The sequence below is a fragment of the Myotis daubentonii genome, chromosome 18 (genome assembly GCF_963259705.1).
Source record: "Myotis daubentonii chromosome 18, mMyoDau2.1, whole genome shotgun sequence".
Taxonomy (NCBI): Eukaryota; Metazoa; Chordata; class Mammalia; order Chiroptera; family Vespertilionidae; genus Myotis; species Myotis daubentonii.
This window is the reverse complement of record NC_081857.1, coordinates 4,651,777-4,669,919: the sequence shown is the minus strand read 5'-3', so window position 1 is coordinate 4,669,919 and position 18,143 is coordinate 4,651,777. Positions and strand designations below refer to the sequence as shown.

Here is an 18,143-nt window from a genome sequence, read left to right as displayed (position 1 = left end):
TCGTTGACCTCTGACAAGCATGTGACCCCCACCGTCCACTCTCACCAGCCATGCAGTCCCTTGAAAAATGTAACTTCTGAAGAAATGCTCAAATATTTAGAAGGCAAGATATATATATATATTTTTTTTTTCTTTACATGTACAACTCTATACATATATGCATAATTATATGTATATAATTTAACTTTTATATGTATGTAATTTGAAGAAAGGCCCAAATATGTAAAGGCAAGCAATATATATATATATATTTTTATTATGATATATATTTTTCTTTACATATATGTATAAGTATATATGTATATAATTTAACTTTTATATGTATGTAAGTTGAAGAAATGCTCAAATATTTAGACAAGCAGGGATGTATATATATAACTATATATGTATATATATAATGACATATACTTTTTCATTATGTATGTGAATAACTCTATATGTTCAATTATGTATGTATTTTTTCTTTCTCACATGCCTGGTGCTGTGATTGCATTAGTGATAACAATGACCTTCTTTGGGAATGCTCATCAAACCTCCAGCATAAACCTTGGGCGGCTTTGATTACTCCTTGGTTTTTTAGTTCAGTTGCAGGGCATCTTTAACCAACCAACCAACCAACCCACCCACCAACCAACCAACCCACCCGACCACCCTAGCCTCTGCCTTGAGCACTGCGGGCATGGAGAAGTGAGCTGTGGGCAGGAGCGGAGAACTAGGTAGGATGTCTCGGTTCCTTTATTATTTGTGGACATTGGCCTCTCACAGACTTGAGCTTTAACTTTTATATGAATATATCAAGGGCAAAGTACAGAATCCAAGGAGGGTCCTGGTATAGTGGAACATTAACTACTCTGGGAGCCAGGGGACCTGAATTCCAGTATCACCTTAGTCATTAAACGTCGACCTTGAACAAAAAATACCTGCATCTCAGCCTTTATAACACGCGAGGAATTACACTAGCTGACTTTGTAGGCTCCTTGCAGCTTCGAGTTCTAGATCTTGTAGGTACAGATGCGCTCCGTCCGTCGTTTAGCACAGGGAGCTCACAGAAACACCTGTGCAATTAGTGCCCGCCGCCACCAGGTGAGGCATGCTTTGTCTGTAGGGGACGTACTCCAGATGGTAGGCTTGCGCCATTCCTATGTTGTATCAGAAACATATGTACACTCCCTCTTTTCACCTCCGATGAAACAAATATTTGTTTAAACATTAAGCTTAGCCATTATCACATACTTGCTGGCTAGAGTCATAATCGGTTCACGGTCTGATTTTATCTGTTGCCTATTCGTGCTTTCCGGCCTGGCCTCTTGGGCTGGGTTCCTGCTAAGAATAATGTGGGGCGTGTCTGCGTCAACCATGACCATGAAATGGAACCTCAGCCATCCAGAAAGGAGCCAAAGACACGCCCTGATTAGATGTTCACTAGAAATGGAAACCTCACAGCAAACTTCTTTGATAAGGACGCGCTAGGTCCACTTCTTAGTGGCATCTTTTACTTTAAAAACCTGCCTAGGAAGTGACTAGTTTAACAATCCCCTATCTGAATAAAATGTTTGTTTATTTTTGCACACTGCACGTTAAAATAAAACCATAAGTTCCTGAGGAGAGAAGACCCTTACCATACATTTGGTTGGATGGCCCCAAACTTAATTCTATGACCTTCAATATGACCTGTGGCTGCTGGGGCGAAGCCCGCCTCAGGCACACACACCTCCTGTGCTGACTCGGGCACCGTGCCCACCTTGTCCTGCCAGTGGAGTGAACTGGAGTTGAGAACTGACTGACAGCCCAGTTCTCTCGGTCCCTCCTGTCACTTGGGTTGTGCTCCAATTTGGTGCAGCTCAGTGTGGCGGACCCCTCTCTTCCCTCCTGTCCGGGCCAGGGCAGCCCCTCCCCAGGCTGCCTGGGGAAGTCACTCACACTCCACAGGTGTCTGCTAAGGGAAAATTCAACCTCTGTTTACTCTGCAAAGTGTGCTCAGCGGCGTTCTGCCTACAGACGTGGGTGTCTGGTTAGTCCAGTTGGGCAGAACAGAACAAACAAACAAGAGGCGCCCGTGGGGACACATCCCAGCACCTGCCTGGCCAGCTCAAAGGACACCCTGACCTTGCTCAGCTGGGAGGTCAGAGGACAAGTGTGCAGGGGAAGGTGGACAGAGGGCGCCCAGAGGGGCATGCGGCCGGCAGGGCCTAAACCTGCAGGGCCAGGGGAGGGGAGCTCATGAGCTTGGACAGCGTGGGCTGTTTCACCCGAGGAGTAAGCATCTCCAAGAGAGCCTCCTCGTGCTCCAGGCAGAGGCAGAGTCCCACTGGGAAGGTTCCTGCCCAAGGACATGCAGCTAATTCAGGGACACGCTGACACTGAGCAAGCCTGTTCCCGACTGTCACGGGGCCCGCCTGCTGTACTTACAGAGCCTTCGGCACCTTCGGGCGAGGGACCCTCAGCCGGGCCTCACCTCTGCACCTCGGCCTGACTCCGGGCAGGCCACCCTCTCCGAGTGTCGGTGTCGCTCTCTCCAGGTGGGGACAGCGCCCGGCCAAGGTGACGGCCTCTGGGGCCGGCATCTGGTCTCTGGGGAAAGGGGCACTCCTCTCAGTGTCTTTATCCGCGTGTCTCTCGTGGACACGGAGGTGGCTTCGCGTCCTGATCGGAGCTGTTAGGGGCAGAGGGATCTGCCTGCTTGTGTCTACTCGGTGCAGCGCTTCCAGGCATCAGCCGCGTTCCCTGAGCAGCCGGAGCTGCGGGCCTGTGGCTGCCCCGGGAACCGGGAGGAAAAACACCACACACGCGGCCAACCCGGTGCTTTCTTCTAATGACGAGATGGCTCCTCTGGCCAGGGCCCGGCAAAAGAACAACACTTTGGGAGTTTCCTGCTGAAAGCACATCTGCAAGTTAACACGGCGTGAACGTCCAAAGCAGAAGCATGAGGCGCAGTTAGTCTCAAATGATGCTCTCCTTTCCTCGCCGTTTCCTCCCGTCGGCGGGTTGGAAAAGGCAATTCGCTCGGCGCACAGCTACTGCACCAGCGGGACCAAGTATCAGCAGTCATTCAGAACCACATGTACCCGTCCTGGTCGTTCAGAACCACGCGTACCCATCCTGGTCGTTCAGAACCACGCGTACCCGCCCTGGTCGTTCAGAACCACATGTACCCGTCCTGGTCGTTCAGAACCACGTGTACCCACCCTGGTCGTTCAGAACCGCACGTACCCGTCCTAGTCGTTCAGAACCACGCATACCCGTCCTGGTCATTCAGAACCACGCGTACCCGTCCTGGTCATTCAGAACCACGAGTACCCGTCCTGGTCATTCAGAACCACGAGTACCTGTCCTGGTCGTTCAGAACCACGCGTGCCCGTCCTGGTCATTCAGAACCACGAGTACCTGTCCTGGTCATTCAGAACCACGCGTACCCGTCCTGGTCATTCAGAACCACACGTACCCATCCTGGTCGTTCAGAACCACGTGTACCTGTCCTGGTCGTTCAGAACCACACGTACCCGTCCTGGTCATTCAGAACCACGCGTACCTGTCCTGGTCATTCAGAACCACGAGTACCCGTCCTGGTCGTTCAGAACCACGAGTACCTGTCCTGGTCGTTCAGAACCACGCGTACCCGTCCTGGTCATTCAGAACCACGAGTACCTGTCCTGGTCATTCAGAACCACGCGTACCCGTCCTGGTCATTCAGAACCACACGTACCCATCCTGGTCGTTCAGAACCACGAGTACCTGTCCTGGTCATTCAGAACCACGCGTACCCGTCCATGCCACAGTCCTAGTGGGCTCAGTCTTCTTCCATTATTGACTCACTTTAAAGATCTTGAAAATGCAAACAATGTGTATCTTTTATAAAAGGCACATATACTTATTTGGAAAGGGTAGAAAGTTACCCCCTAACCCTCCCACCATGCTGTGCACCTTTACAGAGCTCTTTGTGACACACTGAAAACACTACGTAACAACGCAGGTTATGCTGGTGTCTGCGTGCTTTCTCTACGCTGTTCTTCTGTAACAAGACACTGTGCACAGCCTTCCCTGTTGGTAAACATACATATACAACGTGTTACAAAAGCTATCGTTTGCATGCACGTTTGTACATGTCCACGTCACCAACATGCTGTGGTACTCTTGAGGTTGCTCCTGACTTTTATCTGCTACAAATGACACTGCAACTCAGTGGACATCTTTAAAACGAAATATTCGTACATGTTCTCAATTATTTTCTTACCGTAAATTTCGAAAGTGGAATTTCTTGGCGAGAGGACATTCTTACTCAAAGGCTCTGGGTACTCATACATCATCAAACTGCCCATGAGAAAAGCTGTACCTAGAAATCAGTGAGTGATTGTTTTTCTCTGCACCACAATAGCCATGTGCATTCACTTTTTTTTTTAAGACTTTAAAATAAATTATTTATTGACTTTTAAGAGAGATAGAAAGGGGAAGTGGGAGAGATGGAGAGAGAGAGAGAGAGAGAGAGAGAGAGAGAGAGAGAGAGAGAGAAACATCAATTTGTTGTTCCATTTATTTATGTATTCACTAGAGGCCCGGTGCGCAAAATTTGTGCAAGGGGGAGGGGGAGTCCCCTCAGCTCAGCCTGCACCTCTCCAATCCGGGACCCCTTGGAGGATGTCCGACTGCCAGTTTAGGCCTGATCCTGGGGATCAGGCCTAAACTGGCAGTCGGGTATCACAATCCTGGACCTCTGGCTCCTAATCACTCACCTGCCTGCCTGCCTGGTCACCCCCAACTGCCCCCCCACCCCGCCGGCAGGGTCACCCCTAACTGCCCCCCCTGCTGGCCTGGTCACCCCCAACTGCCCCCCACCCTGCTGGCGTGGTTGCCCCTCACGGCCCCCCTGCCGGCCTGGTCATCGGCAGCCATCTTGTGAGAGTGTGAGGGTTAATTTGCATATTACCTCTTTATTATATAGGATTGGTGATTCTTGCATGTGCCCTGACCAGGAATTGAACCCACAACCTTGGATTATCAAGAGGATATTCTAACCACTGAGCCATCCGGCCAGGCCCTGAGTATTTGCCCTAAATGTCCTCTGTGCTCTGCCTAGTCATCCCTTCTTTGCCTCCTCCTCACCCCAAATCCTGGCAATCACAGATCCTTTTTTGTCTCCACAGTTTCGCCTTCTCTAGGATGATATATAATTGGAATCACACACAGAGTATGAAGCTTTATTGTCCATTATCAAAGGTGATTCTAGAACTTAATTGGATAGATGAGAAAACCACTATTTACAGAGGTAAATAATGTTGGCCAAGATCACAGAGGTAGGAAGAGGAGAAGTCAGGATATCATTTAAAGAAAACAGTTAAATGTATCAAAATTGAACAGAGAACATTTCTGGAATTATAATTAGTAGGAAAAACATGGTTTCATTTTTAAAAATCAAGAGAGAATCCCTGAAAAATATAACTTTTGTGGGAGGTGAACTCCCCCAGAACACTCTCTGAAATCTGATTTCCACCCCCCACCTCTGGTTCTTTTGCTGATAATACCTAAAATACCACCAGCACCACCACCCTTTCCCAGCACATGAGAAAACGCAGCACTTGTAGCAATGCTAGTGGCCATCATGCTTTTCTGACCTGTCACAGATCTCATGTAACCCCCTACCATTTCCGAGGGCCCAGTCTGAGGCCCTGTCGCCAGCACTTCCTGCATCACCTGCCATTTCCTGTGCAGACCCTGTGGGAAGGCCTGGCAGTGATCACCATCTCCATTTTACAAGGAGAGCATCGGCTTGGCGGGAGCGGGGGGTGGGGGGGGGTGGGGTGGGGGGGGGCCTGCTCAGGCTCGCACAGCTCGGGGAGCCGGCGGCCAGCCCAGCTCCGTCTTCCTGGACCTGCCGACCGACCGCTGACCGACCGCTGAGAAAGGAGCCTCGGACGTTTCTCTGGTTTCACACCCCGGGAAGCTCCTGGACGCCGTGTCGGGAGCCAGGGAGTGCCCTGTTGTTTTTGAGCAGCTTCATCTCCGGTGAGTGACGGCCCCGGAGCAGCTCGGCCAGCAAGGCGTCCCCGGGGAGAGCTAATATTTCCCTCGGCCTGTTTGGTGTGTTTTTTGTCCCCCTCTCTGTGCCAATGTAAGTCGGTGCCAACAGAAGATCATCGGGTTGCGGAAGAGATGCCGATGGGGCTGCTATAGGAAAGCGGGCCCGGCTGTACCACGGCTGGGCGCCCGGGACTGACCCTCCCAGCTCGGCGCCGGCTGCGGGCACCGGAGTCTCCTGCTTTTCCCGGAGACTTCCTGCGTCAGGGAGGAAGGAGAAATGGACATGGAATTCTCTGTCACCTCAAGGCCGGGAACCGAGGCTGGCCGGGAGGTCACCGCTGTCAGACTTAACCTGCAGCAACCTTGCGAAGGTGTGGGCCGGTGTCCGGGGGTTGAGGGGGGGTATGAAACAGCCTCTCCCCAGCTCTGCTGAGCCACAGGCAGCCAGGGCGGTGGGAACCTCGGGCACGCACAGCTTCTAGGGTCAGAGGCCTTGGCGGAGGCCTCAACCACCGAACAACCGCCGGCCCCAGAGCCTCCTGCGCAAGATGAGCATGAAACAAGCACGCTTTGCAGGGTGACCGTGAGGATGGTGAGACCGGCTGGAAGGATCGTGAGCACAAGCTCCCGGTGATGGGAAGTGTGCACACACCTCCGGGGGAGCCAGCCTCTCTTAGCCAAGCTGTTGGTTACTAAGGGGGGACCCCACCCAGTAAGAGAGAGGCCGCCTGGTGCCGGGGGAACGGCAGCGAACGGCTCGGCTTACGTTGGACGGGACCTACTCGTTTCGTGGTTACATCGCCATCTCCCATTTATTTATTAAAAAAAAAAGTTCCTTCATTTCAACATGTGCACATATGTGCTTTATGTGTTTTATTATTTATTTACCACAAGTGAAGGTCAGGAATTGTTATCTTTCTTCTAAATTTTTTTTCCTGTTTCACTTCAAACTGCTGTGTATGTGCTCCATGAGTGAGTGACGTAGGTGCTTATGCAGGTGGGTTCCGACTTACGGCGAAAATCACGTTACGTCGCGCAGTAGGAACGGATCTCCGACATAACCTGAGGACCTACTGTACTACTGTTCCTAGTTTATAAGTGAAGATGTGAAAATTCAAGTCATTTGCTCAAGGTCAGATGGGAAAACTGTGATTCTAACTCAGGTCTGTCTGACTTTCAAGGGATTGCACTACGTGGTGTCATGTCGCAGGTGCACACTTTTCAGACATGAGAGGTAAAGAGATAAGATGCTTCCATGAACGCACTGCCTCGCATGACCGAGCGACCCTGCTCCCTGGGGTCAGGAATCCAAGGCAACAAAAGTGGAAAATTCAAATGCTGCCGGGGCCCGGCGGGGAGCCTCCCTGGATGTCTGACAGCCGGGAAGCGGATGAAACAGCAGCAGATCCAGAGTCCGGGAGACGGGGAGACCACAGGGCGTGGCAGAGACTGCGGTGAGCTGGCAGGGTGTCCAGGGGGCCAGACCTCATGATGCATCAATTGATACGATCACCTGATTTTCCTGTTTAGCCTGTCAATGTGATAGATTTCATTGATTTTTCAAACAACGAATCACTAGACTTTCATCCCTCGAATAAACCCACTTGGTCAGAGTTTGTAATTCTTTTCATATATTGAGGAATCCTACTGGCTAATACTTTAAGGATCTTTACATTCGTGCTTTTTAGGGATAGTTGACATTCGTCTGTAGTTTTCTTTTTTTGTTCTGTCATCGTCTAGTTTGGGTGTCAGGGTAACACCAGCTTCCGAAAATGAATCGGGCAATGTTTTCTCCTCTTCTATTTTCTGGAAGAGATTGCGTTGAGTAGAAGTTAATTGTCCCTCAAATGTTGCTCCAATTCTCTAGTGATAGTGATACCATTTGGGATTGGAGATTTTTTTTTATTTTTATTACTAATTCAAATTCCTTAAAAATTACAGAGCTCTTGAACCCCCAAATTCTACAGACAGAAAACAGGCAGATAGCTGGCCGGCATGGCTCAGTGGTTGAGTGTCCACCTATGAAGCAGGAGGTCATGATTAGATTCCTGGTCAGGGCACACGCCCCAGTTGCAGGCTTGATCCCCAGTCAGGGGCGTGAAGGAGCAGCCGATCAATGATTTTCACTCCTCATTGATGTTTCTATCTCTCTCTCCCTCTCCCTTCCTCTCTGAAATCAATAAAAATATCTTTTTTAAAAAAAGAAAGGAAAACAGGCAGATAAAACCATTCAATTGCAAAAAAGTGCTACAGGAGAAAGAAAGGTTAACCCCAGGATGGGGCTGAGTGACATTAGTCATCGGGATTTAAAAATTGCTCCGGACGCATGCCCTCACCCTCCTCCCACCGCCCCTTGTGAAGGGCAGGTCTGTCGCGGCTGTGCTATGCCGTCCGTCATCACTGTGGAGCAGATCACCTGCTTCCTAGGGTAACAGGCCTGCAGAGAGGAACTGCCCCGGCTGGGTCATAACCAGAGTCCCTCACCCTGTTTGGATGACTTAGATGACGAGGTTTGGGACCTCTGAGCTGATGAGAATTTGGACTTTGGGTTGGTTTGGCCATCGACTGAGACCTGGGGAGGTTGGCATGTGGTGAGCGTACGCTGCATGTGGGACAGGCACAAGTCTTGGGGAGCAGAGTGTGGCAGGCAAAACCATGGCCCCCAAAGAGCCCCACATCCGAGTTCCCAGAACGTGGGACTAGATTACTTTGCAAGGCAGAAAGGGCTTTGCCGATGCCATCAGGGATCTTGAGATGGGGGTCTCACCCTGGATTCTCCCAGTGGGTCCCCGACAACCACGAGGGTCCCCCTCGGGGAAGGAGACTGAGGCAGGACAGTCACCAGCGGTGGGCTGCACTGTGAGGAAGACCCGACCAGGCACTGCTGAGGTTGGCGATGGGAGGGACCCGCAGCTGAGGACCAAGGGCGGCCCGAGAAGCTAGAAAAGGTGAGGGAACAGGTTCCTCTGCAGCCTCGACACACCTGGGGCTGAGCCTATGGGGCCCGTTCGGCTCTCTGGGCTCCAGAGCTGTAGGTGATACATTTGTATTGTTTTAAGCTACAAAGCTGGTGACCATTTGTCACAGCAGCAATCAGAGGCGAATACAAGTCCATTCACGGAGATTCTATTCTGACGACTGTATCTTTTGGCTCCAAAATTCGCATTCGGCTCTTTTTTGTGTCTTCTCTTTCTCTGCTGACACTTTGCAGCTCTTGGCTGAGGCTTCCTGCTTTTGAAGTTGTTTCGAGCATGCTCACAAGTGCTCGGTGAAGCGTTTTTATCACGGCTGCTTTAAAACGTTTGTCATATAAACCCAGCATCTGTGTCATCCTGGTGTCGGCACCTAGCACATGAATGCATTTTAAAATTCCGTTTGAGATCCTGCGGGTCCTGGGGGTGAGGAGCGACTTGGACTGGAACCGGCGTTTCTGTGTGGTGTGAGGGGGCTCTGGGTCCTACTGGCACCTGCTCTGTAGCCGGTCCCTGCTGGCACCACGCTGCAGGGAAGCGGGCTGCCACCTTGTGCGTTCGGGCGGGGAGGAGGCCGGCTCCGCATTTGGCCTCCTTTACGCTCAAGTGGTCCAGGGGGGCGAGGGGGGGGGCTCCTCTGACTGCTGGGGGGATGGGAGCCCGGTGGCGGTGTCCTCCTTCCCACTGGGCAGTGGTGAAGGTTCTGATTCTGACCCAGGCTTCCTCTGACACTCCCCACGGGTGGAGGGGAGGGTGTAGGTCAGTGGTTGGCAAACTCATTGGCCAACAGAACCAAATATCAACAGTACAACGATTGGAATTTCTTTTGAGAGCCAAATTTTTTAAACTTAAACTATATAGGTAGGTACATTGTTATTACCTTAATTAGGATACTCCTAAGGCTTAGGAAGAGCCACACTCAAGGGGCCAAAGAGCTGCATGTGGCTCGCGAGCCACAGTTTGCTGACCACTGGTGTAGGAGGTCCGCCCTTACTGCTGGGCGGCTCCTGTGTGGGGAGAGGCCTCTCATTCTGAGATGGGGGGAGCCCTGAACCCCCAGTGGGACAGTGGGGACACCTCATTGGAACCTCCCCGCAGTGGAAGTGCAGGTCCCCCCTGGCTTTGCGGCTGTGGGTGAGGGTGGGCCCGTGCTTTCCTGGGGTGAGGCTGGAGCAGAGCGGTTATTAGCTAAAGGCCTGTCTCCTTAGGCTGCCTTGTCCGCCCGCTGGCTGCCGTCGGGAGAGCCGGCTTTCCCTGCAGCTTGTCACCGTCTGCACCTGCAGGCCTTTCTAGGCTGTGGGCTTCTTTTGTTTCAAGTCTGCGATCTATGAGTCAAAAACCAGAACCCCAGAAACTCACTGCTGTGCTGTCCTCCAGCGTCCGATCCGTCTCATCCTCTCCCTCTGCTGCGCGTGCATCAGGTCCCGGGTGGCAGGCCGTGCTGAGGGAGGAGGAGGGGGAGGCAGGTGCTCCCACCTCCCGGAAGAGAGCAGCTCTCCTGTTCCCCATGTGGGTGCCTCGTTAAATCAAAAGGAGCCCACCGAGGGCATGGCGTCCGAGGAAGGGACCTGTGAGCTGCTTGGCCGGGGCTGTCAGGTTGCGATCTGTGTGAACAGAAGGGAACCGAGGCACAGAATCGGTGGGAGTGAGGGTGCCGCGGTGGTGGGCGTGGTGGGGAGGGGTGGGGAGGGAGGGGCATCGAGGTGGCCCTGGAGCTGGGGGACCCAGGGCCTGGCCTGGAAATCAGGCCTCCATGAAGCCGGCCTAGGCAGGTCTCTGCCTTCTGAGATGACCTCTTAAAAGTACTTGAAAGTCCCCATGTTCAACTTGGCTAGAGGTTCTTCTTCATAATTTTTTTTTTTAAATTACCTACGTAAAAGGAGAATGTTTCGCTGATTGCAAAATAAATTCGGTTTTGTGTTGGAAAATTAGAGAAACTCAGACAAGGAGAAAGAGGAAATAGCCCTTCCCCACACCCTTCATCAGGAGACCGCTTCGGGCTGTGGTGGTTCCCATCCAGCCCCTCCCCCTCCGTGTTCACCCATCTGCCGCGGGCGGTTAGACAGACGTGAGCAGAGCAGGGACGATGGGCCGGGCCCAGCAGGCCGCCAGCGTAGGAAGCCCCGGTGCCCAGCAGGGGACAGTCAGTTGGAGGGTGGGCTCCAGCCCCAGAGTGACCTTTCCTCCCCTAGCAGACGGCTGGTCCTCGGTTTGGACCCCCCGACCTTTCCTCCCTGGAGGTAACATCTGGGCCTCAGTTGTATTTCAGCTCCAGCCCAGAAAAGCTACAAAACCAGCCGCGGCTGACCGCAGGACCAGCTACATTCGATAGTGACCCCCGCCCTGGCGCCGGCCAGTCCATCAGCGAGACCACAGCCCTGAATGGACACACCTGGAAAACCACTGAAAATTCTATTGAGATCTTCCCCCGGGACCCCCCCCCCCCAAATCTCCACCTTAAACGTTTAGGATGGAGGACCCCTGACGCTGGCGCCGGCGAGCGTCCCTCCTGAGGGTCTCTGGTGGGAAGGGCTGAGTCCGGCCAGGCTGTGACCTTCCTCAGAGGCTTCCTGTTTTTAATTTTCTTTTCACAGTCGCTGGCTGACCCTGCGGCCCGAGCTGTGCGCCTGGGGCTGCGGCCCTGGGTGTGTCCCAGGTGGTTTAGTGGTGACTCCCCGTGTGATGTGCCTGGGGAAGATCGCTTCCGAGGTGGAGTAACTTAAAGTAACGTCTGAGATGGAGTAACCGAGTCCAGGGGAGAAGCATGACTCACTTTGATCAACGTACTTAGTTCAGCCCAAGGAGGAGGGAACCTCCGGCACCAGGGCTGTTTCCTCACCACCCCCCTCCATCTGGGGCTGGTCCACCCGGCAGCCTCCATCCCACGGGTTAGGTCCTCTTTAGGACCGTGGGCCCCTCCCAGCTCCAAGGGCGACTCCTCTCGACCCCACAGGGACGCGGAGTGCGCCCGGGTCAGGCCCTCACATCAGTGGGTTCTTCGGGTTGGGCCCCCATTTTACTAATAACCATGCCCAGGGCTGCTGGGTGCGGCTGCTGCCCACCTCCTCCCACCGCCCACAGTCTGGCTCTGCTGTCCGCCGGGTGGACGTCCACCAGCAGCCAGGAGAGGGCGCTGTCACCCCCGGGTCAGCGGGAGCGATGGAGGCCGTGCAGTTAGGACGCGGTGCGGCAGCAATGCTAACCCTGGCCGCTGCTGAATTCTCAACCCTTAATTTTTAAACTCCTCTCTTTTCTCATCTTCATCTCCAGGTCCTGACTGTGGGTCGGGACTTGCCCTTCTCTTCCCTGAAAAAGGGCCACGCACAACTGATACTGAAACCTGACACCGGACAACCAAGGGTCCGAGCTGCCTGTCGCTGCTTGAGCCAGTTCAGCAGGGACAGGGTAGACTCATATATGAGCGTTTATTCCAGTTCTGCCTGCGGCGTGGAGAGCAGCAGGTCGTCCACAAACATCTGCTGTGCACCCGCCATGAGCCAGCAGCTTATATTGGGTAGAAGGACAAAGATTACAGGGGGAAGTGGCAAAAGGAATAAGAATGGGTATAATGGTTACAGGTTATAGGCAATGTGGTGGGACTCCATGGTTTGGGTAACAAGGATGTAATCTGTCCATGATGATGAACTGAATTCCAAGGTTGACTCCCAGGTCCCTGGGCCATTCAACTCCCAGCCAGGTTCGAATGAGCTTTCTTTCATCAGAACAAGGTAAATACAGTTACAGAGCGTGGTTTGTGGACGAAAGGGGCCACATGCTCACCTGACTAACTAGAGGAAGGCCTGAGTGGTGACCTTGCAAACTCTTAGGCCTAAAGTAACCACAAAGGATGGTCTGAAATTAAAACTTTTTAAAATATATATTTTTTTATTGATTTTAGAGAGGAAGGGAGAGGGAGAGATAGAAATATTAATGATGAGAGAGAATCATTGATTGGCTGCCTCCTGCACGCCCCCCTACTGGGGATGGATCCCCAAACCCAGGCATGTGCCCTTGACCAGAATTGAACCCAGGACCCTTGAGTCCGCAGGCCAACACTCTATCCAGTGAGCCAAATTGGCTGGGGTTGAAATTAAAACTTTTTAATTAAAAAGCAGTTTATAATGGGTAGTCCTAGACCAGTTTCTTCCCTGACAAAAATAAACTTTACTTTCTTGTCTTTTTGTATCTAAGACAACATACCCCTGGAATGTCAGGGTAACTTGTAACTTCCCTCTTTCCGGACCCTTCAGGGGCCACAAAGGGCACCAGGGCACAGACCACGAATTCCCTCATTATTATTGTTATCATGTTAGTTGTTGACTGTTAACTATCCTACGCCCACCTGTGTGAAGGAAGCGTGTGTCTCTCCTGTTTCTTTTTCTCCAGTCCCAGAGGTTCCCCAGCTTTGCTTTCTCCCGCCTCCCTAATCTATCACCAACGGATTTCATGTAACCCCCCTACATCTCCTCCTTTGATATTAATTTATAAAAATAGGTTAAAAAATCACCATTTCCGGGAGCATTATCCCAATCTGTTAGATTCTGCTTCCTGGCAATTGTCGACAGTTCAGCTCAAATAAATTAAACAATTCTTTACAGGTTTGAATGTTTCCTTACGTGAACAGATTAATGTTTCTTACGATTCCTATTTCTTATAACTATAGCTGGTCCCCATTATTCTACTTCTGCCCCTAACAGTCCAGAGGCAGGAGGACACCAGCCTGCGGACCCTCCTGTCTGCAGGGACCGGGGCTCATGCAGCCAGCTGCCTGGCAGGTGGGAGCCTGGGTCTCAGACAAGCACAGCAGCGGAGACTGCGCTTTTGGGAACTGGCAGGCCGTTTGGCAACACCCGGCTGCTTTCTTGGGGTGGTTCTGTGACCCAGTTCTTCTCCAGACTGTTCCAGAAGAAACCTGCTTCCGTGGCCGGAGCCAGAACACACCCGCCCTCTCTGGAGAGAGCACTGGGAGAAGGAAGAAGTTTCATCACGTGGACCGTGGGTTCATGGCTGAGGAACCGGAGCCCTGCTTTGCAAGTGTGGGGTGGAAGGAGGCCACTGTGGGAGGAGGGTGCGCGCCCCAGAGGACTTCCTGGGGCGGGAGGAGGATCGGAGGAGGCTCCCAGGCACCCTCTGTTCCCTGGGCCCCTGAGAAAGCCAGGATGGAGGCCTGTGTTTCTGGCACCACAGCCCTGCCGGCCTGAGAGTAGGCATCAGAGAGACAGCCCACCCGAGTCAGGCGAGAGATGGTGCATGGGGGAGGGCCCAGCACCAGGGCGGCTCCCCAGGATCGCAGGAGGACAGTCCGGTCTCCGGGACACACAGGCTCCTGGCCTCTGTCTCTTTGGAGAAGCGCTAGGTTTCTTCCCCAAGGTTCTCAGTGTTTTGAAGGTAAACTTCACAAGCCCTTGAGGAATCTCCAGTGCAGCATTCGCCAGACCAGGGACCCTGGCTGGTCTCATCCACAGGCAGAAGCTGAGGCCAAGCCTCTCCGCTTCCGTCCTGACATCGATCTGGAATTGTAGCCGGACAGCCAGAGGGTCCGGGCTGCCTGTCACTACTTGAGCCAGTTCAGCAGGGACAGGCTTGAATCATGTATGAGTGTTTATTCCAATACCGCCGACAGCGTGGAGAGCAGCAGGTCAGCCACAAACATCTCTCTGCTCCCATAAACCAGCTGCTTATATGGGGTAAGACAAGGATGGCATGGGGAAGTGGGGTTACAGGCACCAGGAAGTAGGCTATGCTGGCTGGTGTGGGACTCCATTGTTTGGGCAACAAGGTTGTCAATCTTTCCATTACAACAGGCAGTTCTTGGATGAGAATGGACCACATTCCGAGGTTGACTCCCAGGTCCTGGGGGCGTACAACTCCCAGCCAGGGCAGAATGTCCTTTCCTTAACCAGCACAAGGCATCGTGGTTACAGAGCACAATTAATATTTCCCATAACCATTGCTAGTCCCCATGGATGAAAGGGGCCACATGCTAACCTGACCAGCTCAGGGGAGGCCTGCATGGCGGTCTTGCAAACTCAGAGACCTAAAGTCACCACAAAGGATGGTCTGAAATTAAACTTCAACTAAAAGCAGTTATGGTAGGTAGTCACCTCCTAGGCCGGTATCTTCCCTGACAAGGGCAACCTTTATCTTACCTGAGCCTATCTGTCTTTTTGCATCTATGACAACATACCCCTGAAGTGTCTGGGTAACTTGTAACTTCCCTTTTTCTGGACCCCTTGAGGCACAACCTAATATGCTGGATACCAGAGCAGACACCACCAATTCCTTCATCATCATGTTGATTGTTCCTGCACCCACCTAAGTATGTGTCCATCATTTTACCTTTTATCCAATCCCAGGGGTTTCCCCATTTTGCTTTCTCCCGCCTCCCTAATCTATCACCAAGGAATTTCATTTAACCCACCTACGTCTCCTCCTTTGATTGCAAAGTATAAAAATAGATGAAAAACCACCATTCTCCAGAGCGCTATCCCAATCCGTTGAGGTTCCGCTTCCCGGCAATTGTCGACAGTGTGGCTCAAATAAACTCACAAAAATCCTTCACAGGTTTGAATGTTTTTACGTTAACATCCCCAATCTTCTATTTTTGCCCCTAACAGAGTCAGGATGTGTGCACCATGGAGCATGTGCCTGACGCAGTGCCACCAGGAGACTGTCCAGTGCGCCTGAGCCTGTCAGAGGCTGCAGGGGCCTCGCCATGGTGTTGCCCGCCCACAGGGACGGTGTGGAGCCTGCAGAGTCAACGAGTTAACACTGGGGCGGGGGGGGGAGAGGGGGGGGGCTGGAGCTTTATCTCCTTAAGGAGACGCAGCGCTGAGTAAGCAGGATTCTGTCAGAACAGTGTGGTCTCCCGGAGTATGACATTGGGATGGTTTTCCATTCCTCCATTGCAGACACTGCGGGATGCCCACCAGGGAGCCGAGTCCTCGCTGCCTGGCGGGCAGGGTCCTGGGGGTTGCCCTCTTCTTGGGTTATGTCTTCTTTAGGCCCGTGGGCTCTACCCAGCTCCAAGGTGACTCCTCGCTGGCCCAGGCCGCTGCGGGGGCCTCGTCTTGCCTGGAGAGTGCCAAGCGGGGTGGGCTGTGCTGATTCTGGCCAGAGACCTGGGGTCGTCTGATGAGGGACACGGGACAGGACACCATGAGCAAAGGGGGGTGGCAGAGGGAGGACACGGGGAGAGCCTGGGTCCCCCATGACGTCTCAGCCGCTCACGTAAGTAACGTGGATCCTCTCTACCTTGGACTCTCCCACTGAGAGCAGGAATGGTCCGTCCCGCTGCCCAGGCCACCTGGCTCCTCATCGGTGCCCCCCCCCCCCCCCCCCGCTCCTGCGGGAGAGCGAGGGGAGGAGGCACCACCAGGCAAGACCTCAGGGCAGGGCTGCAACCAGAGCCTTTAAAACTAGGGCACGAGGCGGGGGGTGGGGGGGGTGGGGGGTGGGGATGGAGGGGGAGGATTGGGGTGCAGAGAATGAAAATCCACTCGACTTCCCTCTTCAGCTTTGGAATTCATGGGAACTCTTCATTCTAGTTCCTAACACTTTTCTTCACCTAAAACTGATCTTTCCCCACTTTCCAGTTAAATGACTTAACCCCCGCTCTGCTCGGCATGTTCTCCACATGAAGCAGCTGTGCCCGGCCTGGGCCGCACCCACAGGCGATCCCAGAGGGCGTGGCAGCACAGGCAGCGATTGTTGCGGACGCGAGAGGGGCAGAGCAGGAGGAAGCTTGGGATGGATGTAGCAACTTTCTCTTCCCCGGAGTCCTCGCCTGGAAAGCCAGGGCAGGTGGTGGTGACAGAGCCCAGCTCCGACCGCATTCCTGCCTCAGGTGAGGTCTGGGAGGTGAATTCCCAGGTTGCGTGAAGGGCCCAGTCATCACAGCTGAGAGCCCAAACCTGGCCCTCCCCCTGGGCTCCGGAACCCTGGCTGGCTGGGTTCCAGGCCAAGGGACCAATGACTGACCTCGTCATGGGTTCCTGCCTGTCTCCCACCCAGACTGGCCTTTGTGGTGACACCAAGACCCCCCCTCCATGAAGGCCCCTCATGTCACCTCGGGGGCCAGGCCTTTGCAGGTCTGGTCCCCGCAGGCTCCCGGCGCACGGAGCTGTCTGGCGTCTCCTGTGTGATTCGTGAGTATTTTTGAATGACTGACTTTGATGTGCTTGGATGGGGCGCTCTGAGCCCACAGCACAGGGGGAGAGAGGGGAGTGCCCAGTGCAGGAGTAGAGACAGAATGAAGACGGAGCCTGGGGGGGCAGGGAGGAGCCGCGGGAGAAGGCAAGGCGGCCCCACCGAGTTCTCATGAGCCACGTGGGAGAACACAGCTCACCTGTTCGTGCGTGGGAACTTCTGCTGGCCCTGGCCCTGGTCCAGGTCCGGGCCAGGCAGTGCTCTGTGGGCCCAGGACAGAACTGGGCCCCACCCCTTAGCCCTTAGCCCGGCCTGGACTCCGTCTGCTGACAAGACTGTCCTTGTCCCTGTTCCGTCACCCAGCACATTTCCAGGGGGTTTCCAGAGCCCGGAGGGAAGGCTGTGGGGAAGCCCCCGAATTATTCCCGGGGCCGAGCTGGAGGGAGGCTCTCGTTGGACGCCGTTCCCGGGCCCTCTGCCGGCCCTGCTGCCCGTGTCTGCGAGGGGCCTCGTCTTCCTCTGCAGTCTCTCCAGCAACCTCCTGGCCCTTCTCTTCTGACTCAAGAACCCCCCATGTTCCTGGTTCTGTTGCACCTGCTTCGCCAGGGACTCTGCTCTCAGCTGCATCGCCAAGGAGGGAAGGATTCGACAGAGGTTCTCTGCTGAGGACCCGGCTGAGATGGCGGAGGCAGCGGCTCTGCCCTCCCCCCCCCCCCCCCCCCCCCGAGTGCTTGCCCGGCCAGCTCTCCTCATGCCTGCAGACGGCAGAGCCCACCAGGGAGATGGCCTCGGGAACCTCACGGGGCTGTGCTGAGGGTTAAAACAGAGAATGCACGTAGGTGTTACCAGGGGCTGGCACATAGCAAGCGACCAATGAATGCCAACCATTTACATTTGGCATCTCCTTTCCATCGTCTTTGTGTCTCTCACCTAAATTGATCAGAACTTCACCCCCTTACAGGATGGGAGTTTGTGGGGAGTGACAATGACAATGGAGGGGGCAGAGGCTTC

General features: G+C 53.6%; 1 pseudogene; it reads left to right on the top strand.

Moving 5' to 3' along the window:
- LOC132221042 (zinc finger CCHC domain-containing protein 7-like) overlaps nucleotides 1–16,624 on the top strand; it is a 34,254-nt pseudogene extending 17,630 nt beyond the window's left edge.
- The last annotated feature ends 1,519 nt before the right edge of the window (nucleotides 16,625–18,143 follow it).